Here is a 24,498-nt window from a genome sequence, read left to right as displayed (position 1 = left end):
GACAATTCACTCTGGAGTCAGCAAAAAGCCCCCGTAATGGTAAAATGTTAAGAACCGTCACTAGGTTCACAAAAGCTCTTGGGACCTGAAGACACAAAATGAAAAATTAACATTAATCTCGAACTTGCTGGCTAGCCAACTAAAAATGCACAAAACCAATTGCTGCGGAGCAAAGTAAGACTGAGGATAACACATTATCAGGACAGTTCTTGATTGGCGCAAAGTCAGCTGTGGTTCAGCGGAGAGTACTCTCACCTCTGATTTTAGAAGGTTGTGGGTTCAAGTTTCGTGTCCAGGCACTTGAACATAAAATTTAGGCTGATGCTTCAGTACAGTGCTGAAGGAGTGCTGCACTCTCAGGCATGCTATCTTTCAGATGTACATGTTAAGCCAAAGCCCTAAAAGGTGCCACAGCACAAATGAAGAGGTGGGGTATTCTCCCCAATGCCCTGGCCAATATTTATCCAATATTTTACCCAATATTCATCCCTCTATCAACATCACCAAACCAAATCATCTGGTCATTATTTCAAGCTGTTTGCTGGAACTTGTGTGCAATTTGGCTGCCACATTTCCTACATGATACCAGGAATTGCACTTCAAAAATACTTCATTGCCTGTGAAACATATTTGGACAACCTGAGGTTATGAAAGGTGATATGTAAATTTCTTCTGTGATGAAGCGCTTATATAAGTTTCATCTCCACGATGGAAAAGATCTCTTTTGGTCGTGTACTTTTCTATGATTTACGGACGTGACATTTTAGAAAGGGTGCCAAGGCCTTAGAAAGAAGGGGAGAGCTTTCCTAGAATAGTCCCATGGATGAGGGACTCCAGTTATGGTGATGGAGGGACTGAATGTTTAAGGTGGTAGATGGAGTGCCAATCAAGTGAGCTGCTTTGTTCTGGATGGTGTTGAGTTTCTTGAGTGTTGTGGGAGCTGCACTCATCCAGGCAAGTAGAGAGTATTCCATCACACTCCTGACTTGCACCTTGTAGATGGTGGATGGGCTTTGGGGAGTCAGGAGGTGAGTTACTCACTACAGAATTCCTAGCTTCTGACCTGCTCTTGTAGCCACAGTATGGTTCAGTTCATTTTCCGGTCAATGGTAACCCTCAGGATGTTGATAGTGAGGGAATCAATGATGGTAATGCCATTGAATGTCAAGAGGAGATGGTTAGATTCTCTCTTATTGGAGATGGTCATTGCCGGACACCTGTGTGGTATAATTGAAACTTACCAATTAACAGCCCAAGCCTGAATGTTGTCCAGGTCTTGGCTGCATATGTTTCCCCTCATATGCATCTATACTGTTTGCTTCAACCATTCCTTTTGGTAGCAAGTTCTACATTCTTACCACTCTTTGGATAAAGAAGCTTCTTCTGAATTCCCTACTGTGTTTCCTGGTGACTATCTTCTGTTGATAGCCTCTAGTTATGCTGCTTCCCACACATTTTCCCTGCATCCACTTTATCAAAACCTTTCATAATTTTAAAGGGCTCTATTAGGCCACTCTTCTGCCTTCTGTTTTCAAGAGAAAAGGGACACAACTGATTCATCCTCTCCTGACAGGTATACATCTGCATTCCTGCTATCATCCTTGTATTTTTTTTGCAGACTCTGCAGTCTTTCTATTTTTTTCTGATACATCAATCAGAATTGTCCGTAGTACACCAGGATTTTTCTGTCCAAGTTTCAATTTAAGTTTAGAATAACTTCTTTATTTTCAACTCCATCCCCTAGAAACAAACCCAAGTGCTTGGTGTGCTTTTTATGGCCTTGTTACCCTGTGTGATTTTGATTGGTGTGTTTCTACTCCCTTTGCTCCTCTGTCCCATTTAGATTATAATGTCTTTTAAAGTAAATGCAACTTGTTCAGTCCTTCTGACTGCTGTTGGAGAGCCATCAGCAGTGACATCCCAAGGATGGTGACCAGGACTGCAGCTCACACTTGCCAGGCCTTCAGCTGTGTCCCATTCTTCCAACTTTGATACCCAGCACCAGGGAGTTGGCCTACATTGCTGGGCAAGAAGAAGGTGGGGGGGGGGCACTCCAAACCTGCCCAATTGAAGAAGCACAATAGGCTAAACGGGCAGCATGTGCTTCAGATGCCCTGCACCTGTCTGTGCCACAGAGGTGGGTAAGAAATGTTCAGGCACTAAGTTGCACCCTCCTACAGGCATCATTCTATCATAGAGTGAATATAAAACTTTAATCAGCAGAAAATGGAAGAACAGTAGGTCACCAACATACTACATTACGATTACATTACAAACATAGGATATAAACGCCAGCATTTATGCTCTTTTTGAGCTTCCTCCCATCTTTCTTCATCTATATCTATCAGTGTAACTATCCATTCCCTTCTCCTTCGTTACCTTTTATAGCTTCCCCTTAAATGTGTCTATACTATTTTCATCAACCAATTTCTGTGATAGCGAATTCCACATTCTCACCACTTTTTTGGGTAAAGAAGTTTCTTCTGAATTCCCCACTGGATTTCTTGGTTACTATCTTATATTGATGGCCTTTAGTTACGCTCTTCTCCACAATGGGAAGTATTCTCTCTCTGCATACTCCTTCAAAACCTTTCATAATTCTAAGGATATCTGTTAGTTCACCCCCTAAGCCTTCTTTTTTCAAGGGAAAAGAGACCTAGCCTGTTCATCCTTTCTAAGGGAAAGGTGAGGGTAACATCCCTGTAAATCTTACATGCACCCTCTCCAGTGCCTCCAAATCCTTTTTATAATATGGCAGTACTTTTAACTGTTGTCTAACCAAGGCTCAATACAGGTTGACCTCTCTTTTCAATTATATCTCTCTAAAAATAAAGCCTAGTGCTTGCTTTGGTTTTTTTTATAGACCTAACCTATGGCACAACCTTTAGTGTTTGGTGTACTTGTTCTCCAAGATTGTGTTGTTCCTGAACCCCACCTAGACATGCACCTTTCAAATGACCTTCCTTTTCTTCCTACCAAAATATATTACCTCACATTTATCTGTGTTGAACTTCTTTTGCCAATTAATCACCCATGCTGCAAGTTTTTAATGTCCTCATGTAATTTGTTGCAGTCCTCCTCACCTGCAAATTTAGTAATTGTGTTTTTGATTCCAAAATCCAAATTATTAATGTAAAGTGTGAATATTGGTGCTCTCAGATCCATGTGGAACACCAATTCCCACATTCTGCCACTCTGAAAAACAATTATTTACTCCCACTTTCTGCTTTCTGTCTTGAAGCCAGCTAGCAATCCATTCTTGTTCCTTGACTCCACATTCTCTGACCTTATTCATTAGCCTATTATGGGACACCTTATTGAAGGCCTTTTGAAAACGCAGATAAATCACATCTTTTGCATTGTCATTGTCTATTCTCTCTGTTATCTACTCAAAATATTCAATAAGTTTGGTCACGCAAGATCTCCCTTCTAAAATCTAAAATCTGTATTGTCTATTCATTATAATACTTTTTTTTAGATATTCTTCTATTCTGTCCTTTGGTAGGGATTCCATTATTTTTCATACCACCGATGTTATACGGATAGGTCTATCATTCCTTGGACATGTTCTAAGCCCCTTCTTAAATACAGGAATTACATTAGCTCTCCGCCAGTCTTCTGACTCTACTCCTTTTTCTGATAAATTATTAAATATATGTATTAATGCCTCTGCCATCTCTTCCCTAGATTCTTTTAAAATTCATGGATGCAACCCATCTAGACCAGGGGCTTTATCCTCTTTGAGTTTAATTAATTCATTTAATATGTCTGTTTTTTATGATTTTTTTAATTTCCCAATTCATGCCAAGGGTGCCAACCAAATGGCAGGTTTTGAGGATAATGCCAATTGGCCAAAAGCACAAAGGGTCAGCAGTCACAACATGTAAAGTATTTGTTATACTTACCTCACTGTGTAGAACATCTAGCACTTCCTGTATGCTGTTAGCAAATTTATCTGGAGAGTATTTGTTCTACAGAATATAAAAGAATAGAGAATTATTACTAAACAAGAAAAGTTATATCGTGCCTTATTAAAATGAAACACCTCATATTCCATCATCACACAATGATTTACTTCAAAATGTGGTGTCTGTTAACAAGAAGGTAAGCTCCACACAACAAGATCCCATAATGTAGGTAGGTTTTCTCACTACAGTGATCTAGTACAAGTCCAAGCTAATCAGAGAAAAATACCTGCTGGGATTTACATGCCATACCAGCTTAGCTTTCCTGACAAACAGTACCAGTAGTAGCCCATACATCTTAATGGATTATCCTCAGTGTTACACTTGGAAACCCTTGGGGAAGAAATAGCTCAGCTCTGCCGAGTGGACAAATTCACTGTACATTGGAGAGTGAGCACTATATCCCTATCTCTGACTTGTCCACTCCAGACTGGGAGGTGTTGAGGTGAGTGTGGAAAATCTGTTTTGTGCCAGGGAAATGAGAAGCCAACAGTTGCAAATTAGATGTGTGGGCGAGGGTTGCTGGGCCTTCGTGTCCATGGCCATTGGCCATTGGCCAATCTGATTCTATATTCATGTGTACCTGTAAATGTGTGACCAGCCTGTCCATTTGTAAAAAAAATTCATTCATGGGATATGAGCGTTGCTGGCTGGGCCAGCATTTATTGCCCACCCTTAACTGTCCTCGAGGAAGTAGTGGTGAGCTGCCTTCTTGAACTGCTGCAGGTCATGTGAATAGGTACATCCATACTGCTGTTAGGAAGGGAGTTCCAGGATTTTGACCCAGCAACTGTGAAAGAACAGCGATATGTTTCCAAGGCAGGATGGTGAGAGACTTGGAGGGGAACTTCCAGGTGGTGGTGTTCTCATTTATCTGCAACCTTTGTTCTTCTGTGTGGTAATGATTGTGGGTTTGAAAACTACTGCCTAAGCTACCTTTGTGAATTTCTGCAGTGCATCTTGTAGATGGTACACACTGCTGCTATTGTGCATTGGTGGTGGAGGGAGTGAATGTTTGTGGATGTGGTGCCAATCAAGCCAGTCACTTCTTCCTGGATGGTGTGGAGCTTCTTGAGTGTTGTTGGAGCTGCATTCATCCAGGCAAATGGGGAATATTCCATCACGTTCCTGACTTGTGCCTCATAGATTGTGGACAGGCTTTGGGGTGTCAGGCAGGGTTTTGCTAGGGCTCCTTGATGCCACATTCGGTCAAATGCTATCATGATGTCAAGCACTGCATTCTCACCTCACCTCTGGAGTTCAGCTCTTTTGTCCATGTTTGAACCAAGGCTGTAATGAGGTCAGGAGCTGAGTGATCCTGGTGGAATCCAGACTGAGCATCAGTGAGCAGGTCATTTGATAAGTAAGTGCCGCTTGATATCCCATTACTGATGTTTGAGAGTAGAATGATGGAGTGGGAATTGGCCGCCTTGGATTTTTCTGCTTGATAAAGGCAGCTTTACTAAGGAAGTCGGGGTCCTATGCTGGCTGTAGCCGCTGATGTAAAATTCAGCTGGCAATGGGTGTTTTTTCCAGGCCAGCACCGACCAGTTGTCCTTGGTCGTGAGGGACCTAACTGGCTGTGCTTGGAGGGGCCGCTGGGGACTGTTCGAATCAGGGCCAAAAGGAGGATGAGCTGTGAGACACTGGCGGTATGTTTCATGCTATGGCACTTCACTTCACCTTCCTTTCCACCCGTCTATCAACACCCAACCTGCTCAGCTTGACTTGGTGTTCGAACTGGCTGGGGATTAGCAGACCCTGATCGGCAAGCTGAGTCCTGATGCCCTGTTTATTAAACTCAGGCCTCTGCTTTCATTCAAACGAGGCCGCAATGCTGAATTTGGTTTGGGCCTCAGGCCAGCGTGTGGAGCAGTCGCACACTGGCTTGAGCACGAGTCGGATTTCTCCTCCCCATCATGGGGTGTGGCTTTGCTGAGTTTGCCTGTTGCCTTCAGTGAGAATGTGGATTTCCTCAGGCTTTGTTTCCGCATTCTGAAAATTAAAGTGTTTGTTAAACTGCAATCCCTACTGAACAGATGAACATATGAATTTGGAGTAGGAGTAGACTATTCAACACCTCAAGCCTGCTCCGTCATTTGATAAAATCATGCTTGGCCTCTACTTTCCTGTCTACCCCCTATGCCCTTTGACTCCCTTGTCAGACAAGCATCTATCTAACTCAGCTTTAAAAATATTCAATGACCCTGCTGCCCTTGCACAGTCTAATGACCATCTGAGAGAAGAAAAATTCTCCTCATTGCCATCTTAAATGGGGGACCACTTATTTTTAAACTGTGTCCCCTAGCTCTAGTCTCTCCCGTAAAGGAAAGCATCCTTTCAATATCCATCCTATCAAGTCCCCTCGGGATCTTATATGTTTTAATAAGATCACCTCACATTCTTCTAAACTTCACTGGTTACAGGCCCAATCTGTCCGACCTTTCCTCATGAGACAACCCCTTCATCCCAGGAATCAGCTGGGTGAATCTACTCTGCACTGTTTCTAATGCAATTATATCCTTTCTTAAATAAGTAAACCAATACTGTACACAGTATTCCAGATGTGATCTCACCGGTTCCCTGTAGAACCGTAGTAAAACTTCCCTACTTTTATATCCCATTCCCCTAGCAAAAAACAACATTATTCCATTTGCCTTCCTAATCATTTGCTGCACCTGCATACTAACTTTTTGTAAATCACGTACCGAGATACCCAGATCCCTCTGTAACACAGAGTTCTGCAATCTCTGTCATGTCCTGTGCAGGAATTATAAATTTTAAAGCTATATTTTAAAAAGTGAACACAAAAGCTGTTAAGGTGGCTACAGCACACCATGGGCCCCATTTAAGTTTCCAGGAAGGCGGGCCCACAGCAAAATCAGCTGTGGGCCCGCCGGCCTGTCAATGGCCAATTGAGGACCATTTAAACAATTAAAGGGCCTGCCCGTCCAACCTTAATGTTGGTGGGCAGGCCAGGAGGTCCGGCAGGGAATAGAGAAAACATGAAACCTCATCCAGCGTCGGGATGAGGTTACATGTAGGGTTTTAAAAATTTGAATAGAGTTATTATGTAAATTATGAACATGTCCCATCTCATGTGACATTGTCACATGAGAGGGACATGTTAGGGAATTTTTTTTTCTAATTTTTTATAATATTTTCCAATGTGGAAGTGATCTCCCTGAGGCTGCACTTGGCCTTAGGGAGATGTGGGCTCTTTCATGTGCATGTGCAAAAGAGCGCACTCTCGCTTTTGGGGAATCCCCGCCCTGCCCACCCCGCCCGCACAGGGAGCGCATAGCGCTTCCTGCTGGACATCACACTGGGCAGGCCTTAATTGGCCCATCCACATAAAATGGCGGCGCAGCCCACTTCTCCGGCGGGGATCATGCTGGAGATTGGGTTGGGCCCACCCGCCCAACAGGCAGAAAATTCTGCCCCGTGTGACTTTTGGCCTTTGAACTGTAGACAGTGAAAAGTCTGTGGTCAATACCTGATTAAATATGGCCCAAAACCTACAGACAATGGAGTTTGTAGACAACTCTGTTTTACCGGGGATATCAAAGACAAATGTGGAATGGATCCCACCGGCCTTTCATTGTATTGTGATGGCCACATTTCTAAAGACAAAGACATTGCCTGTCTCAAACTTTCAGAGTGTGAAAAGCCACAACACAGGATGTTTATCAGCCTATCACACCATCTTAATTGGAAAAGGAGTTTGGACTTTTAACAGGTCACATGGGTGAGACAGCCATGTTTGCTGCCTGCTTTTAAAACAGCAAGAATCAGCTCTGCAGAGACAGAGAGACGAGCAGAAAGCCATCAAACTGGCTGCAATCAACTCAGCAGCCAATGTAGTAAAGACCAACACCTTGAAAGTGGGAGAAGGACTCTCTCCAATCTGACTTCACCTGAGAACAAATCTCCTGGCCATTCAACTGCAAGAAACCTTGCAGTTTACTGATAATCCTCTGTTTCTCAAGACCTTCACTCCAGCCAAAGCATCAACTCATCTAAGGACTAAAGGCCTTCTACAAAAGAAACTGAAATAATCCCAAGCTGTAAGTGTCTTGTTTTGTTCTCCATCTGTCTCTACTCTTAGTGTGAGTGATAGTGTGTATGAGACCTCCAGGTCAGGTGTGGGGTGATAAATAATCCTCTTTATTTTTAAACTTGCAAAAAAGTTTGCTGCAGGAATTATTTAAATTGGTGCAATCACTCTGAGGGTAAGAAAATACACACACCTCACATACAAAACACTTTGATCATGGACATTAATAAAACACATAAATTCTGTTCATGCCACCCTCCGCTTAAATAATATGCTGCTTTTTCATTTTTCCTGCCAAAGTAGATAAGTTCAAATTTTCCCACATTATATCCCATCTGCTAAATTTTTACCCACTCACTTAACCTATCTATATCTGTTTGTAGCCTCCTTATGTGCTCTTCACAACTTATTCATCTAGCTACTTTTACCTTATCAACAAGTTTAGCAACCATACTTTCCCTCCCTTCATCCAAGTCATTGATATAGATTGTTAGTAGTTGAGGTCCCCGCACTCAACTAGTCACAGATCGCCAACCTGAAAATGACCCATTTATTCCTACTCTCTGTTTTCTGTTAGCCAACCAATCCTCTGTTCATGCTAATATGTTAACTCCTACATCATAAACTCTTATTTTGTATAATAACCTTTGGCGTGGCACCTGGTCAAATGCCTTTTGGAAATCCAAATATACCACATCCATAGGTTCCTCTTTATCCAAGTTGCATGTTACCTCCTCAAAGTATTCTAATAAATTAATCACATGCAATTTCCCTTTCATAAAAACCATGTGGATTCTGCCTGATTTAATTAAAATTTCCAAGTGCCCTGCTATAACCTCCTTAATAATAGCTTCTAGCATTTTCCCTATGACAAATCTTTAGGCTAACAGGCCTGTAGTTTCCTGTTTTCTGTCTCTGTCCCTTCTTGAATAGACGAAATACATTCGCTATTTTCCAATTTGATGGGGCCTTTCCAGAACCTAGCGAATTTTGGAAAATTGCAACCCATGCATCTCCTATCTCAGCAGCCACTTCTATTAAAACCCTAGGAGGCCTTGTCAGCCTTGAGTCCTAATAATTTGCTTAGTTTCCTTTCCCTGGTGACTGTAATTGTTTTAAGTTCCTTTCACCTCTTAATTTACAATTACTTCTAGTATGTTTTTTGTGTTTTCTAGAGTTAAGACAGGCACAAAATCACTTCTGCATGTCTGCCATTTCCTTATTTCCCATTATTAATTCCCCAGGCTCTAGAGGACCAACACTCAATTTAGTTACTCTTTCCCTTTTTAAATACCTGTCGAAGCTCTTACCATCTGTTTTTATATTCTGAGATAGCTTTCTCTCATACTTTAATTTCATTCTCATTATTTTTTAAATCACTCTTTGCTGTTTTTTTAGATTCTGGCCAATATTCTGACCTGCCACTAATCTTAAAGTGGAATTGTACACTTTTTCTTTCAATTTGATATTATCTTTAACTTTCACAGGTAGCCATGAATGATGCATCCTTCTCCTAGAGCCTTTCTTACTCTCTGGAACGTACCTTTGCTAAGTGTTATGAAATATCTCCTTAAACTCCCTTCCTTACAGTGTACCACATGGCCTGCAGCAGATCAAGAAGGTGGCTCACCACCACCTTCCCAAGGACAATTAGGAATGGGCACTAAATGCTAAGATGGAGAAGAGCTATGGCTTATTTCTGGATGCTTGGCCTTCGGTGGCCCCAGTGATGTTCTGCATCCAGAGCAACCAAGAGTGATTTATCTTGTGAATGAGAAAGTCCACTTCCAGTGACCAGTGTATGAATTTCCCCAACCACCGGGAAGTACTCACACACCTCCATCAGCATCCCAGCACAATGGGAAGTAGACCGTTTAATTTGATGTTGTGCTTGATTGTAAAATGGTAGGAATGGTCGGCATTTTACAAATGCACAATCATTGGCACTTTCTACCAGAATGGCTAGAGCTGACTGTTTCATATAAAACATGTGTGCCATTCTAAAAGCGTTGGCCCTTGTTGTTGAAGTTAGAGGGTTAACCAGGGTCCTATCTACCAAGAACCCTTTGTAGAAGATTAGGAAGTTCTCCTGGTGTCTTCACCTATATTCATCCATCAATCAATATGACCAAGAACAGGTTAACTGGTCGTTCATCTCATTGCTATATGTGGGAGCTTGTTGTACACAAATTGGCGACTGCATTTACTTATGACAACAGTGATTATGAGGCAACATGGGACATCCCAGGGGTGTGATGTGTGCAATATAAATGCAATTCTTGCTTTCCTACATTAGAATCAATCTGCCATAATCCAGCCCATCCACATAATAGGTGCAATCCTCTCTGAATATATTTTATCCTATGGATTTGCTCCACAGTATGATTTGCCACTAGAATATGGAAGGGAGAGAAGAGCAAAAGATAAATGAGGAAACACTGTTCAGTGGAGCTAAGTGAGGAAACGAAGAGATACTATGCTCTAGAGAAGGTTCGATGTAAGTCTGCGCATATATCACCTACAGGATCCTTGCAAAATTCGCAGAGATCATTCCCTCCAATAAACAAGGTGATAATCTTCCAATCTTCTTGAAAGTTGATTCTCTGTTGAAACACAGTTACACAGACATTAGCAATTCACTGATAATCCTACATGGGCTGCCGACCCACTATCCATTCCACTACGACTATCTGAGTATCTCCTTGTCTGTGCCACCCACTGGTCAATTGCCCATCCCCCTGCTAATCTCTCCACCCTCTATATTCAACCCTCTGCCTGACTTTCATCCCAGTGCTCATATCTCCTATGGTCTGGTTGTTGTTCCATTATCCACTAGGGTTGCCAAACCCATAGGATTATCCTGGAGTCTGCAGAAATCTATAATGATAATATGCAGTTTTTGTCTGTCCACACTTTTGTGGTTGGATGGCAGATTGATTTAATGGGCAGTGTCATGAAAGTATAATAATTCTCATAATAACGTGATTTATTGTAAAAGTAGGTTAATAGTAGGGTTTGGATAGTTTCTTTTTTGCATGTGTGCGTGTGTGTATGTGTGTGTGCGTGTGTGACTTCATTGAATTGGAGACAGCTGGTCTGGAGGCTTTGACTTATCGAAAGAGTCTAGGTTTGAAATGTTAAATATGTAAACATGGCTGAAGTCTTAGAAAGTAAGGTGAGGAGAATTTGCATTTTTAGATAAATCAGGACAGTTTGAATTTCAAAGAGATGACAATATTAGCACCGTGAAAAGATTTATATTATGAGAAAGGTAAAGTTCCAAAGAAGTACGGGAATAATGGAATTTACATTAAAAGAGAGAAACATGTATAAAGGAGAATGAGGCTGTGTGTCAGGGAAGGCATTGTAAGATCTACCAGAAGTGTGAGAAGCCTTCAATATTTGTGCATTAAGCCTGTGGTCCACAGAAATAGAAGCTGGGAAAAGCCACTTGAATTCTACAGTCCAGGGTATTGTATTGACTTTCCAGAATCTGTTTCAAATCAGAATTCTTTTTACAATTCCTTAATGGGGAGTATAACTGGAAGCCATATTAATTAGAGTTTTTAGGAGTTATTATAGTAGTAACTTGTAGACCTATGTATGTGCTTGAAATCTTTTCTTTTGTTAATAAATGCTTAATTTAGTTTTTTTTGAGGTCTCTGATGTCTTGGTTGGCTTATGACTTCTGGATTCAGGGCATGCTTATTGAAATAAATACAAATTGAAAAATCATTGTGATAGCACGATCAAATTTCCCTTGTAGATTTGATCCTCCTGGCACATATCATAACAAATTGGCCGTGTCATACCAAATTGTGGGCTGTATCCATGGCTAAAACCTTTTTTGAAGTAGAAGATATAACTCTGATTGGGTTATAAAAAGTATCTAAGGATAAGTTAACAGAGTTGGTGGTAAGTTGCAGTTGAGGATACCTGTAGGGGCAAAGAAAGCAGACATATCTGAAGTGATAGCACAACATTTGAAGTTGGAAGTGATACCTGACACTAGTGAGTCACAGCTGGAGGTAGTGAGACCCAGTTACAAATGAAGAAGCTTGAATTTGAACAAGCAGAGGAACTGAAAAAACTTGAATTGGAGGCAAAAGAAAAGGAAAAAGATTTGGAAATGAGAAAGCTGGAATGAGAGGCAGCAGAGAAAGAAAGGGCATTCCAAAGGGAACTGGCAGAAAGGTAGGAGAGAGAAAAAAGACAGGAATGGAAATTGGAAATGACAAGGTTAGAAAAGGGGGAAAGAGAGAAAAAAAGAAAAAGAATACCAACTTAAAAAGCTGGACTTTAAAAAAGAGACATCAGATGCTGAGGAAATTTCTGATGATGAAAAACCCTTTCATCTAAAACCCAGGGGGGAGATGTTTAAATTTGTACAAGCTCTTCTGAAGTTTGAAGAAAGAGATGTGGAAGCATCCTTTATTTCATTTGAGAAGATAGTTAAACAGATGAAATGGCCACAAGAAACCTGTACATTGCTGTTACAATCTAGGCTAGTGGGTAGAGCTCATGATGTTTATGCTTCACTGTCAGAAGAAACATCGATGGATTATGGTTAAAAAAAAGGCAATTTTGAGTACATATGAGTTAGTTGCTGAGGCATACTGATAGGAATTTAGCACAGCCTGGGCAAGCTTATATTGAGTTTGAGAGGGTAAAACAAGTAATTTTGACCATTGGATATGGGCATTAAAGATAGAGACAATATATGCAGCTCTTAGAGAAGTAATTCTTTTGGAAGAATTTAAAAATTCAATTTCTTCAGTAATGAGAACTCATGTAGAAAAACAAAGGTTTAAAATGGTAAGAGAAGCTGCAGAGATAGCTGATTATTATGAGCTACTTCATAGATCTAGATTATTTTTTTCATCATCCTTTTAAATCAGAGAAGGATAGAAAGTGGAAAAGTGAAAGAAAGATGGGTAGTCAGGGAAGAGAAGGAGTAGGTAGAAATTCCTAGGAAGTTTTTTCTCAGACTAAAAAAGGTGCTGAGGGTAGAATTGACACTCAGAAATTTAGGTGTTTTCATTGTAATAAAGTTGGACACACAAAGTCAATGTGTTGGAAATTAAAGGGAAAATCTGTTGGAATTATTGGGATGCAGAAAAGCTCTGAAAGTGAAAGTACTGTGGGATCTGAGGTTCAGACATAGGAAAAGAAAAATGGCTTGTACACAGGCTTGTTCAGGGTGGAGTAGGTAAAAATGTTAAAATTTTAAGAGACACAGGGACTAGTCAATCGTTAATGTTGTGGGATAGTGATATTTGTTGTTCGGGGGAGTATTGCAGGAACAAGTGATAATAAGTGAGATTCATAGAGATGCTAAACATATTCCAATGTGGAATGTAAATTTAAAGATTAAGTGGAAAACAGGTGATGTGATTGTTGGAGTAGTGCAAAAATTACCCATTGCAGCAGTTCAATTTATTTTAGGTAATGCTATAGCTGGGTCACAGATGTGGGTGATGCCTATGGTAGTTGAACAGCCTGTAGCGATGTCTTCAACAGAAGTGTTGCAGAAAGAGCATCTTGTTTCCAGAAACAGGAAGAAGAGGAAGTTACAAGGCAGGCAAAGGTGTTGAAGTTCAATTAGCCGACACTGTCTTTGATAAGATTGTTCAGGAAGAAAGGATGGAAGAGAATGCAGCTGATGTATTTAGCTCAAGCAGTTGGTAGAGTTACAGAAAAAGGTTCAACAAATAAAACCGTTATATAAGACAGCTTACTCAGGAACAGAGGCAGGATGTATTCCAGAATGTGATTGTCTTAAGGGTAATGTGTTTATGAGAGAGTGGCGGCCATACCAGGTTTCAGCAGATGAAAACTGGATGGAAGTGCATCATATTGTTATATCATTTGGATATAGAAATGAGATACTGAGAATAGCTCATGAAATTCCAATGTGGGGGGTGGGGGGGGTGGGGGGGTGGTGTCATTTAGGAATTAGAAAGACACGGGCAAAAATACAAAAACATTTTCATTGGCCTGGATTGCAAAGGGATGTAGTCAAATTCTGTAGAATATGTCACACATGTCCGGTGATAGGGAAATAGTGATTAAGCCAACACATTTAATTCCAATTCAAGCATTTGAAGAACTTTTTTACTAGGGTCATAATTGATTGTGTAGGACCCCTTCCTAAGACTAAAAGTGGAAATCAGTACTGATCAGTACTAAGCAGATGCAGCTAGACCTGCTGAATTTTTCCAGCATTTTCTGTTTTTGTTTTGGAAATCAGTACTTACTGACAATAATGGATGTGTCTACAGGGTTTCCTGAAGTGGTACCTTTGAGAAATATTTCAACAAAGAGAATTGTGGAACAGTTGACTACATTTTTTACAAGATATGGTTTACCAAAAGCAATACAATCAAATCAGGGTTCAAATTTCATGTCACAGCTGTTTAAGGAAGTAATGAACAGTTTGATGATAGAACAGTTTAAGTCAACAGCTTACCATCCTGAAAGATGGCATCAAACTTTAAAAACTATGATGAGGGCGTATAGTCAGGGCTGTCCACAGGATTGAGATAGGGGAATTCCATTCTGGTTATTTGCTATTAGGGATGCTCCTAATGCATTGACTGGATTTAGTCCTTTAGAATTAGCCAATGGTTATGAGGTAAGGGGACCACTGAAATTGATTCATGAGAAATTGATGGGTCAAAATTCAGGAACTACTCTCCTGGATTATGTATCAAACTTCAGAGAAAGATTGGACAGATCATGTGAGTTAGCTAGGGAACATTTAAATATATCACAGCAAATGATGAAAGTGACGGCAGACAGGAAAGCCACAGTTCATAGTTTTGTTGCTGGGGCAAAAGTGTTAGTTTTGTTTCTAGTACTGGGTGACTCATTAAAGGCAAGGTTTAGTGGGCCCACAGGATTGAAAAGAAACTGAGTGAAGTAAATTATTTAATAAATACTCCTGGTAGAAGAAAGAAGCAGAGAGTGTGTCATGTAAATATGCTTAAAGAGTACTTTGACAGGGAAGAGGACCAAAAGGAGATATTAGTGGTGGTAGATAAGAAGAAAGGTAGGAATGAAGGATTCTGAAATTGATTTTCCTCTAATCAAATTGGATAATGAGGGAGTGTTTAAAAATTTAAATGTAATATTGAGTAACATTCCAGGCAAGTGTCAACATGATTTGGAGAAGCTATTGCAGTCGCACAGAGCTATTTGTGGGAATAAGCTGGGGAGAACAAATTTAGTGACACACAATGTGAGTGTAGAAGGTTCATCTTCAATAAGGCAACACTCCTATAGATTAAATCCAGCAAAGTTATCAGAAGTAAGAAAGAAATTTAATTCGTGCTTTAAAACGACATAATTGAGTAACTGGAGTTTGCCTGTTGTGACCGAAACTGGATGGAATACAAAGACTGTGTATGGATTATCAAAAGGTGAATGCAGTGACAAAAGTGGATTCATATCCTATAGCACAATTGGAAGATTGAAATGATGTGATTCTGTGACTGGGCAGCACTTGCTGAACAATCCTGAGTGTGTTAATAGCTACACTAGCAACTAATTTAAGATAATCAGTCAAGCTTGTAAGATAGATCATTTACACTTGCTAGAAGTGACATACATTCATACACAGGGATCTGTTCTTTGTAAATAAAAAGAATATGTTCAAGCTTTGCACCTTTTTTTGAATTTCTGGGAGCTTGGGGCGCATATAGTTCCCCATTGTTTTCTCTATAGCAACACCTCGGCCAATCAAAGTTGAGTTGCTAACCAATCAGTACCCTTTTTTACTGTAGTATAAATTGTTGTGATCTTTTGAAATCTGGCATTCTCACATTTGTCCTGCTGAGTGCAATATGAAAAGCTTCAACAACATGTCTCTCTTTTCAGCAAGATTGTCTGTTAGCCATCCAATAGCAAGAAAGTGGGAGCAAGGTAGTTGGAGGTGGGAGGTCTCATTATGATGCCACCAGGAATACATTCAATCAGCATTGGCAACCCTATTACCCACTGGATCATTGTCTATACTGCTTCTTATTTTCGAGTTTGGTTGCTGCATCCAAATGTGCATCCCTATCTTCACATCTCTGGCCCTCTGCAGAGCTTGTCCACTAATCGCTGGTCAATCCAGATTTCAGCCTGTCCACCCAGTAACCTGTATATTTGCACAGCCTTTGCTCAGCAGCCTTGCGCCTTCCTTCCTTCACTCATCTAATCTAGTTTTTATATGGAAATATAGTCAAGGATCCCAACTCAGGATACCCTGTAATACTTAGACACTGCACATTTATATTGTATGCATACTTATACAACTCTATGTGTATGTACGTTTGTATGTAGCAATTTCAATAAAATAAAATACAAGGAGCTGTGCCACTTATTTATATTTTCATTGCTTTTTTGTGCTGATCAAGGTGAAGGATGTTAGTGCTAGAGTGGAATACTTCCCACCGAAGAATCTCAGCAGTAGCATCAAACATTTGGAAGCATTTTGGACTTTTCAATATACACATTTCAAAAAAAAAGACTTGATTTCCCGGGTGTGTTTCTTTCCATGTCTGCTCACAAGCAAGGCTAAGGAAGGTCTGTGCAGCAGCAATTGTCAGGGCGACGCTCATCTGGGAACCGTGAGATGGATAATGGAATGGACTCAGTAAAAGAGATTGATAGATTAATGAATGACTGGCCTGTAGAAGCGAGCTCGCGTGTGGCCAATTAGGAGTGAGTCAAAATGATAGGTAGGCTGGTTTGGGAAGTGACAACCTGATGAGGAGCAAATCAACAATGGAACAGAGAAGTAGGGGAACCTTGAGTATGTTTGCAAAGCTGAAACCCTCCTGTCCTCAGCCCAAAGTTCCCTCCACTCTGCCTATCAGAATGAGAGAACTGTTTTCCACATCAGTCCTTATATAGTTCCCTGGGTGAGACTTCATTCCAGCTTGGGGGCTGGCATGGGGCAGCTTTGTATAAATGGTATTAATGTTAATAAGGTCAGAGGTTTACCGAATTGTTTTTCAGCAGCTTCACCAGTTTCCTGACTTGGGTTATCAAATCCCTGTGAAGTGTGGGGGGAATAAAAGAAGATACAGTCAACAAGCTGCATGTTAAACAGAGTTTCTTCAATTGGTTGAGATTTGATATTGTAGATCATTGTAAAACTGATTCATCTGATTGTGCTTTTTGATGGATTTAATGGATTTTCTTCCTGTTCCTTATTTCTGAGTGATAAGGAAAATATTGGTCCTGTGAATATGATCTATATCACTAACTGGCATTCTCCCCAAAAGTATGACAATTCAATTACTTTGGTTGCCCTTGTGACCAAGCGTCTAAGTTCACTAATACAAGCAGAGCACGTCTTTGAACATTGGCATGCTGCTCTCACAATTTGATCTTAAGAACTGGAATATGGAATGTGTCACAGCCATTTTCCCCACCATGCGCTATCCTTCACCCGCCTGATTGTCTGAAGGTGGCAACCAATCATTCGCATAAGGGTCTGTGGAGCCTCTCCCCGACTCTCCGACTTATCATATAGCACATATGCTATTCAGCTCAGTGATGTTAGGATGCAGTGGACTTAATAATCTAGGGATGACAAGACCAGGCATCCATGTAATAGCTCAAAGATGTTAAACATACGCAGCTGTAGCGCCTGCGACAGCCTGATTCAAAAAGGCCTGGGGGCTGTCTTCACGACCAGTACCAGTGGAATATCCGACCAACAAAGGGTTGAACTCACGGAGAATATCTGGAAAAGTATTAAGGTGTTAAAGGTAATTAAAATATTAAGGTATAAGATCCAAATAAAATGGAAGTGTACACTCTAAATACATGCAAACCTAAGAGGCTCCTAAATATTTGCCTTGATATCAGTGTCTGAGGGAGCCATAAACAGGAAACAATGTGTTGCAGAATTAAGTGCGGAAATGTAAATGGATCAGGGAAGAAGTTAGCGTAGAGTTTCATCTATAGATACCTGCTAAGCTCCTGATGGGAATAGCACACCGCTCTGTTAATTTACTCTTAGGATTTGGATGATGTTGACAAGGCCCCATTTATTGCCCTTCTCCTGTGACCCTGTGTTGGGCTTTTGCATTGAATCACTGAAAGTCCTTTTGCTGATGCTGATCCTGTTGGGTTGGGAATTCCAGCAGATTGACACCCCCCTCCAAACCCACCTCCCATCCCCCCACACCACACCCGCCACCGCCACCCCCAGCTGCGGGTTGGGAATTTCAGCAGATTGACACGCCCCTCCAAACCCACCTCCCATCCCCCCACACCACACCCGCCACCGCCACCCCCAGCTGCTGCCACCAACACTGAAGAAATAGTGATATATGCCAGTGTCAAGATTGTTGTGCAACCCCGGGTACAACTGTTCTTATTCTGTTTAGTGGCTGAGATTGCAGGGGAGGGAGCTGCTGTCAAAGTAATCTCACTGGTGAGTTGCTGCATTGCATCCTGTAGATGCGCTCCTGTGCCAGGTATCTTCAGGAGCCTTCAGCCGGGACTGTCAATAGTCCCAGACATTGAAAGTGAGGCAAGAGTTTTGGCTTGAGGGAAAAAAGATCTAAATAAATAATATTGATAGAATATGTGCTACTTACTGGTCAATGTGGTGACAGTTGTTATATTCTCATCTCCCCCGATGCTGTGGAACACAAAAGGTAGAGGTTCGTTTCTCCACATCCTACCATTAGCCTCCCTAATCCCTTGCTCCACCTGCATTTTAGTTTTCAGTGATGTATTAATGAGGACACCCAGGTCCCTTTGTACATCTACACTTTACAATCTCTTACCATTTAAGAAATGCTCTGCGCATCTGTCCCTCCTACCAATGTGGAGAACCTCACGTTTTTCAACATTATATTCCATCTGGCATGTTCTTGCCTCTCACTAAGTCTGTCCAATTTCTCTTCAAGCCACCTTGCATCTTCCTCACAAAACACATTGCCCCCTAGCTTTGTATCACCCATGAACCTGGAAATATTATATTTGGTCCCCACATCCAAAGCATTAATGCATATCGTGAACAGCTGGTGCCCAAGAACTGATCCTTGCAGTGCCCACTAGTCTCAGCCTGCCAATGCGAGAATGAACCGTTTACTCCTACTCTCTGTTTTCTGCCTGGAATTCAATTCTTAATCCATGCCAGTATATTACCGCCTATCCCATGTTAATTTTGCTAACCAACCTCCTGTGGGGGAGTTTATCAAAAGCCTTCTGAAAAACAAGTGTACTACATCCATCAACATCTCTTTTGTTCGTAACATCCTCAAAAACTCCAACAGGTTTGTCAAACATGATTTCCCATTCAAAAATCCATGTTGAATCATTATCATACCACACTATTTAGGAAACTCCGTTTAAAAGATTAACAATAAACACAGAGCCGAGAGCAAAATGACAGGCCTTTTCTTATAGCACTCAAGAGAAAGAGATAGAAAAAGTTACTAACCTCCAGGAAAGTCCTCTGTACTGAGTGAGAACATCAAAAAGATCAGTGGGCTTTGATCCCGCTCCATTAGCTGCCTATAACAGGGGTGAAAATGACAATTGTCAAAACTGTAGCTGAAGACTGCAAGTACAATTCACAATTTTGGTTTGTTTGATTCAGTGCCTTATCTATCAAGACAATTGGGAAACCTTATGGTCACTTATTCGATGCTACATTCTCAGTGAAAGCACAAATCACACTTTGTTCCTGCCTGAGTTTTCCCTTGCATGCAGCTGCCTGAGAAACCAAGAAATGGGAGCAAGGGGGCCTCCTGCTGGCTAGTGCCCAACATCACATTCAGCTGACTGTCAGAGAGATCATTAGAGAAGCTCACCAGATTCTCTCCTTATAATTATCTTACCAGTTTGTCAAGTAGCCACCTATCCTCCGCTTGGTATCTCAATAAACAGCTTGGTATCTCATTGAAATGTATACATTTCTTGGAGGGCTTGACAGAGTAGATGCTGACATGCTGTTTCCTCTGGCTTGAGAATCTAGAACTAGTCTCAGGATAAAGGATCGGCTACTTAGGACTGAGATGAGGAGAAATTTCTTCACTCAGGAGGCTGGTAATCTTTGGAATTCTCCACCCCAGAAAGCAATGGATGCTCAGCTATTGAGTGTATTCAAGGCCATGATTGTTAGATTTTTGGATGCTAAAGGAATCAAGGGATATGGGGATTGGGCCAGGAGAGTGGAGTTGATGTAAAAGATCAGCCATGATCTTATTTAATGGCAGAGGTCGTTCAGGGGTCAGATGGCCTACTCCTATACAATAATTAAAAAAGGTGGGCTGGTATTGATTTTTTATCTCAGGCCACACATGAAGAATAGTAAGAAATTGGAAAATTTTTACAATCGATTGAAGACTGTAATCTCCTCACAGGTGCCAGTAACATTTTTTACGCTAGCACCTTAATCTCTACTCATTGATCAATTTATGGAGGGGTTGAACAGAATGGTAGAGTTTCACAAGGGGGAGTTGGATAAGTACATGAAGAAGGGAATAGAAAGACATGTGATGGTGAGATAGAGAGGGAGGAGACTCATGTGGAGTATAATCCCTGGGCCTGTTTCTGTAAATTCTATGTAATTCATGTCAGTGGAAAAGAAACGCTTTACAGAGCAGGGGGCCTTAAAGACAAAATTCCCCATTTTGAAGCAAAATGAAACTTAGGCCAGGATTTACTGGCCCCGCCATGGTGGGACTCGCTGTGGGGGATGCGATGGCCCAGCCAAAAGTCCATTGACTTTCAGCGGGACTGGATGATCCTGGTGGTGTGTGGTGGAGCCAGGGATAGGAAATTAGGACAGATTTTAAACCATTACAATTCTCTGGCTCTGCTGCCTTATTTAACAAAGGTCAGTCGGCTTTCTTGGCAGCACCCCCAAAACCTTGGAAGGATGGCTGGTAGCTTCAAGAAGTTATTTGGCAGGGCTGAAGGATGCTCTGGTACCCAAGTGGCTGAAAACAGTAAGTTGCCTAAAGCAAGCATTGCAAATCTCGTGCATATCAGGACAACCCCACAAAAGAATTTTCTTTCCTCTGGGCAATGAAACAAAATTCAAAGCAACGCCATGCGGACTCACCGTGATGGAGTCTCCAAACGCAGCGATTACCTTTATGTCCGCCGGTCTGAGCTTGTGGACTAGCGGAGAAAGAACAGGGCATGAGTGACATTAAAACCACGGTACTTGAAGCCAATAAGAGAGGATAAGTAAGCACAAAAAGCCATCTGCATCCATCCATTGTTTCAACATGTTCACGCTTTAGATTTTCTTGGGGATAAAAATGCTGGTAATAGTTTAGAAACAGCAGTTCCATTATAGTGCAAACTGTTACAAATGTTATTGCGGGCACTTAGGTGAAGTCAATAGGAATGGACCCATAGCCTAGCAGGGCAGTGGTTTCAATGTCCTATGCGTCCTTCCCTGTATCTATTTATTTGTAACTAGATAGACATGCCATTAAAAATGCATTTATAGCCAGTCTAGAGCACTTCAAACCAGGCTCCAAACAGGTCAGCTCAAATGATAACAGCTGAAAGAGATATTTATCACTGCGGACACCCTTTGTGCCTTGTGTGATTTCCTGATTATCTATTGACTGAGACAGCTTATACAAAGTCAAAGGCTGGTCATAAGGAAATGTTCAAAATGATCTTACTCTTTTGATGAAAGAAGAGTTGATCACACTTATTGTAGAATCTGAGCAAATCAAAATTAACATGGCAGAGCGAGTGATTTTGCTTCAGGAAATTTGAGAGCCTGAAAACCCATAGGGGAATTATTTTTTTAACTGTATTCATTCATGGAATGTGGGAATCGCTGGCTTGGTGAGCATTTATTGCAGTCGTGAAGCTATTAATATATATATTATTAGAAAATATTTTTCTTTTAAAATAGAGGTTTAGTCTGTGGGTGTGTCTTAATTGGATTAAAACCAGCTAGTCTGGGAGCTTTGATGTGTACTAGTTTTGAGATGTAATAGTGCATTTGCATTTTTTTGAATAGATCATTCAAGAAGGGGGGTGAAATCTGGCACCTAGCTAGCAGAGACCAAGCAATATGTTTATATTACTAATAAAATTGGTACTATGAAAGGGGTTTTATTGTTAGAAGAGGTGGAGCTCAAAGAGGCTGGTGATACAGTGAGAATTTACATTCAATGAGTCAAGCTAGGTATAACTTCAGCAGTTTTCGTGTGTGCAGAGCAGAGGCAATGTAAAATCAAAGTCTGTAAGCCTACCACTGTTTCTGCAAGGAACCAAAGTGAAAGGAACCTCGCTTTGAATTTATAAGGCGAAAATGCTTTGCCAGGTGTCTGCTTAAAAATCTATGGGTTGCTGTTGCTTTAATGGAGGTTAGTTTGGGAATTTGTTAAAAGTTATGATAGTAGTAATTTGTATATATATTAAACTTGTATAAATTAATAAAATGACCCTTTTAGTTTAATTTAAAACCTCTCGAGAACTCTTGGTCTGATACCTGAATTTGGAGTTTCATCTCAAACATACCACTTAAAAATACAAATGTTTAAAGTTTCCCTCTGGGATTTTTAAATAACTCCGCTTTACCGAAAGGCTGTCTCATAACAATTGCCCATCCCTAAATGCCCTTGAACCACTGCAGTCCATGTGGTGTAGGTACACCCAAAGTTCTCTTAGTTAGGGAGTTCCAGGATTTCACCCAGTGACAGTGAAGGAACAGCGATATATTTCCAAGTCAGGATGGTGTGTAGCTTCGAGAGGAACTTCCCGGTGGTGGTGTTCCCATGCGTCTGCTGGCCTTGCCCTTTCAGGCGGTAGCAGTTGTGGGTTTGGAAGGTGCTTTCTAAGGAGGCTTGGGGAGCTCCTGCACTGCATCTTGTAAATGGTACACACTGCTGCCACAGTGTGGTGGTAGTGGAGGGAGTGAATATTTACAGCTGTGGATGGGGTGCCCATCAAAGGGGTTGCTTTGTCCTGGATGGTGTTGAGCTTCTTGAGTGTTGTTGGAGCTGTACTCATCCAGGCAAGTGGAAGGTATTCCATCACATTCCCGACTTGTGCCTTGTAGATGGTGGACAGGCTTTGGGGAGTCAGGAGATGAGTTACTTGCTGCAGGATTCCAAGCCTCTGTTCATCTCTAGTGGTCATAGTATTTATATGGCTAGTCCAGTTCAGTTTCTGGTCAATGGTAACCCCCAGGATGTTGATAGTGGGGGATTCAGTGATGGTAATGCCATTGAACATCAAGGGGCAATGGTTAGATTCTCTCTTGATGGAGATGGTCATTGCCAGGCACTTGTGTGGAGAGAAGTTTACTTGCCAGTTGTCAGCCCAAGCCTGGATATTGTCCAAGTCTCGCTGCATTTGGTCATGGACTGCCTCAATATCTGAGGAGTCGCGAATGGCGCTGAACATTGTGCAATCATCAGTGAATATCCCCATTTCTGACCTTAAGATGGAAGGAATGTCATTGATGAAGCAGCTGAGGATGATTAGTACTAGGATACTACACTGAGGAACTCCTGCAGTGATGTCCTGGAGCTGAGATGACTGACCACAACCATCTTCCTTTGTGCTAGGTACAATTCCAACCACTGGAGAGTTTTTGCCTGATTCCCACTGACTCCAGTTTTGCTAGGGCTCTTTGATGCCACACTTGGTCAAATGCTGCCTTGACGTCAGAGGCAGTTGCTCTCAGCTCATCTCTGTCGTTCAGCTCTTTTGTCCATGTTTGAACCAAGGCTGTAATGAGGTCAGGAGCTGAATGACCCTACGGAATCTAAACTGAGTGTCAGTGAGTAGGTTGGTGCTAAGCAAGTGCCACTTGATCGCACTATTGATGACCCCGCCATCACTTTACTGATGATCGAGAGTAGACTGATGGGGTGGTAATTGTCCAAGTTGGGTTTGTCCTGTTTTTTGTGTGCAGGACATACCTGGGCAATTTTCCACATTGCCGGGTATATGCTACTGTTGTAGCTGTAACTCTTTCGAGTACAAACACATTTCCATCTGTTCCTATTCAGATGAAGTTACATTGTTTCATAGTTTGCCATTGTGAGATTTGAATTCTTGATCTTGGGGTTACAAACCCAGTACCATAACCACTTGGCTATTTAGGCCAAGCCCCTGTTGTAGCTGTACTGGAACAGCTTGGTTAGGGGCACAGAAAGTACTGGATCACAAGTCTTCAGTACTATTTCCGAAATATTGTCAGGACCCATAGCCTTTCCAGTATCCAGTGCCTTCAGCCATTTCTTAATATCACGTGGAATGTATCGAATTGGCTAAAGACTGGCATCTGTGATGCTGTGGACCTCAGGAAGAGGCCGAGATGGATCATCCAGTCGGCACTTCTGGCTGAAGATTGTTGCAAACGCTTCTGCCTTTTCTTTAGCACTGATGTGCTCGGCTCCCCATCATTGAGGATGGGGTTATGTGTGGAGCCTCCTCCTCCAGTGAATTGTTTAATTATCTACTACCATTCACGACTGC

Source organism: Carcharodon carcharias, chromosome 5 (assembly GCF_017639515.1).
Source record: "Carcharodon carcharias isolate sCarCar2 chromosome 5, sCarCar2.pri, whole genome shotgun sequence".
Taxonomy (NCBI): Eukaryota; Metazoa; Chordata; class Chondrichthyes; order Lamniformes; family Lamnidae; genus Carcharodon; species Carcharodon carcharias.
This window is presented reverse-complemented; position numbering follows the sequence as displayed.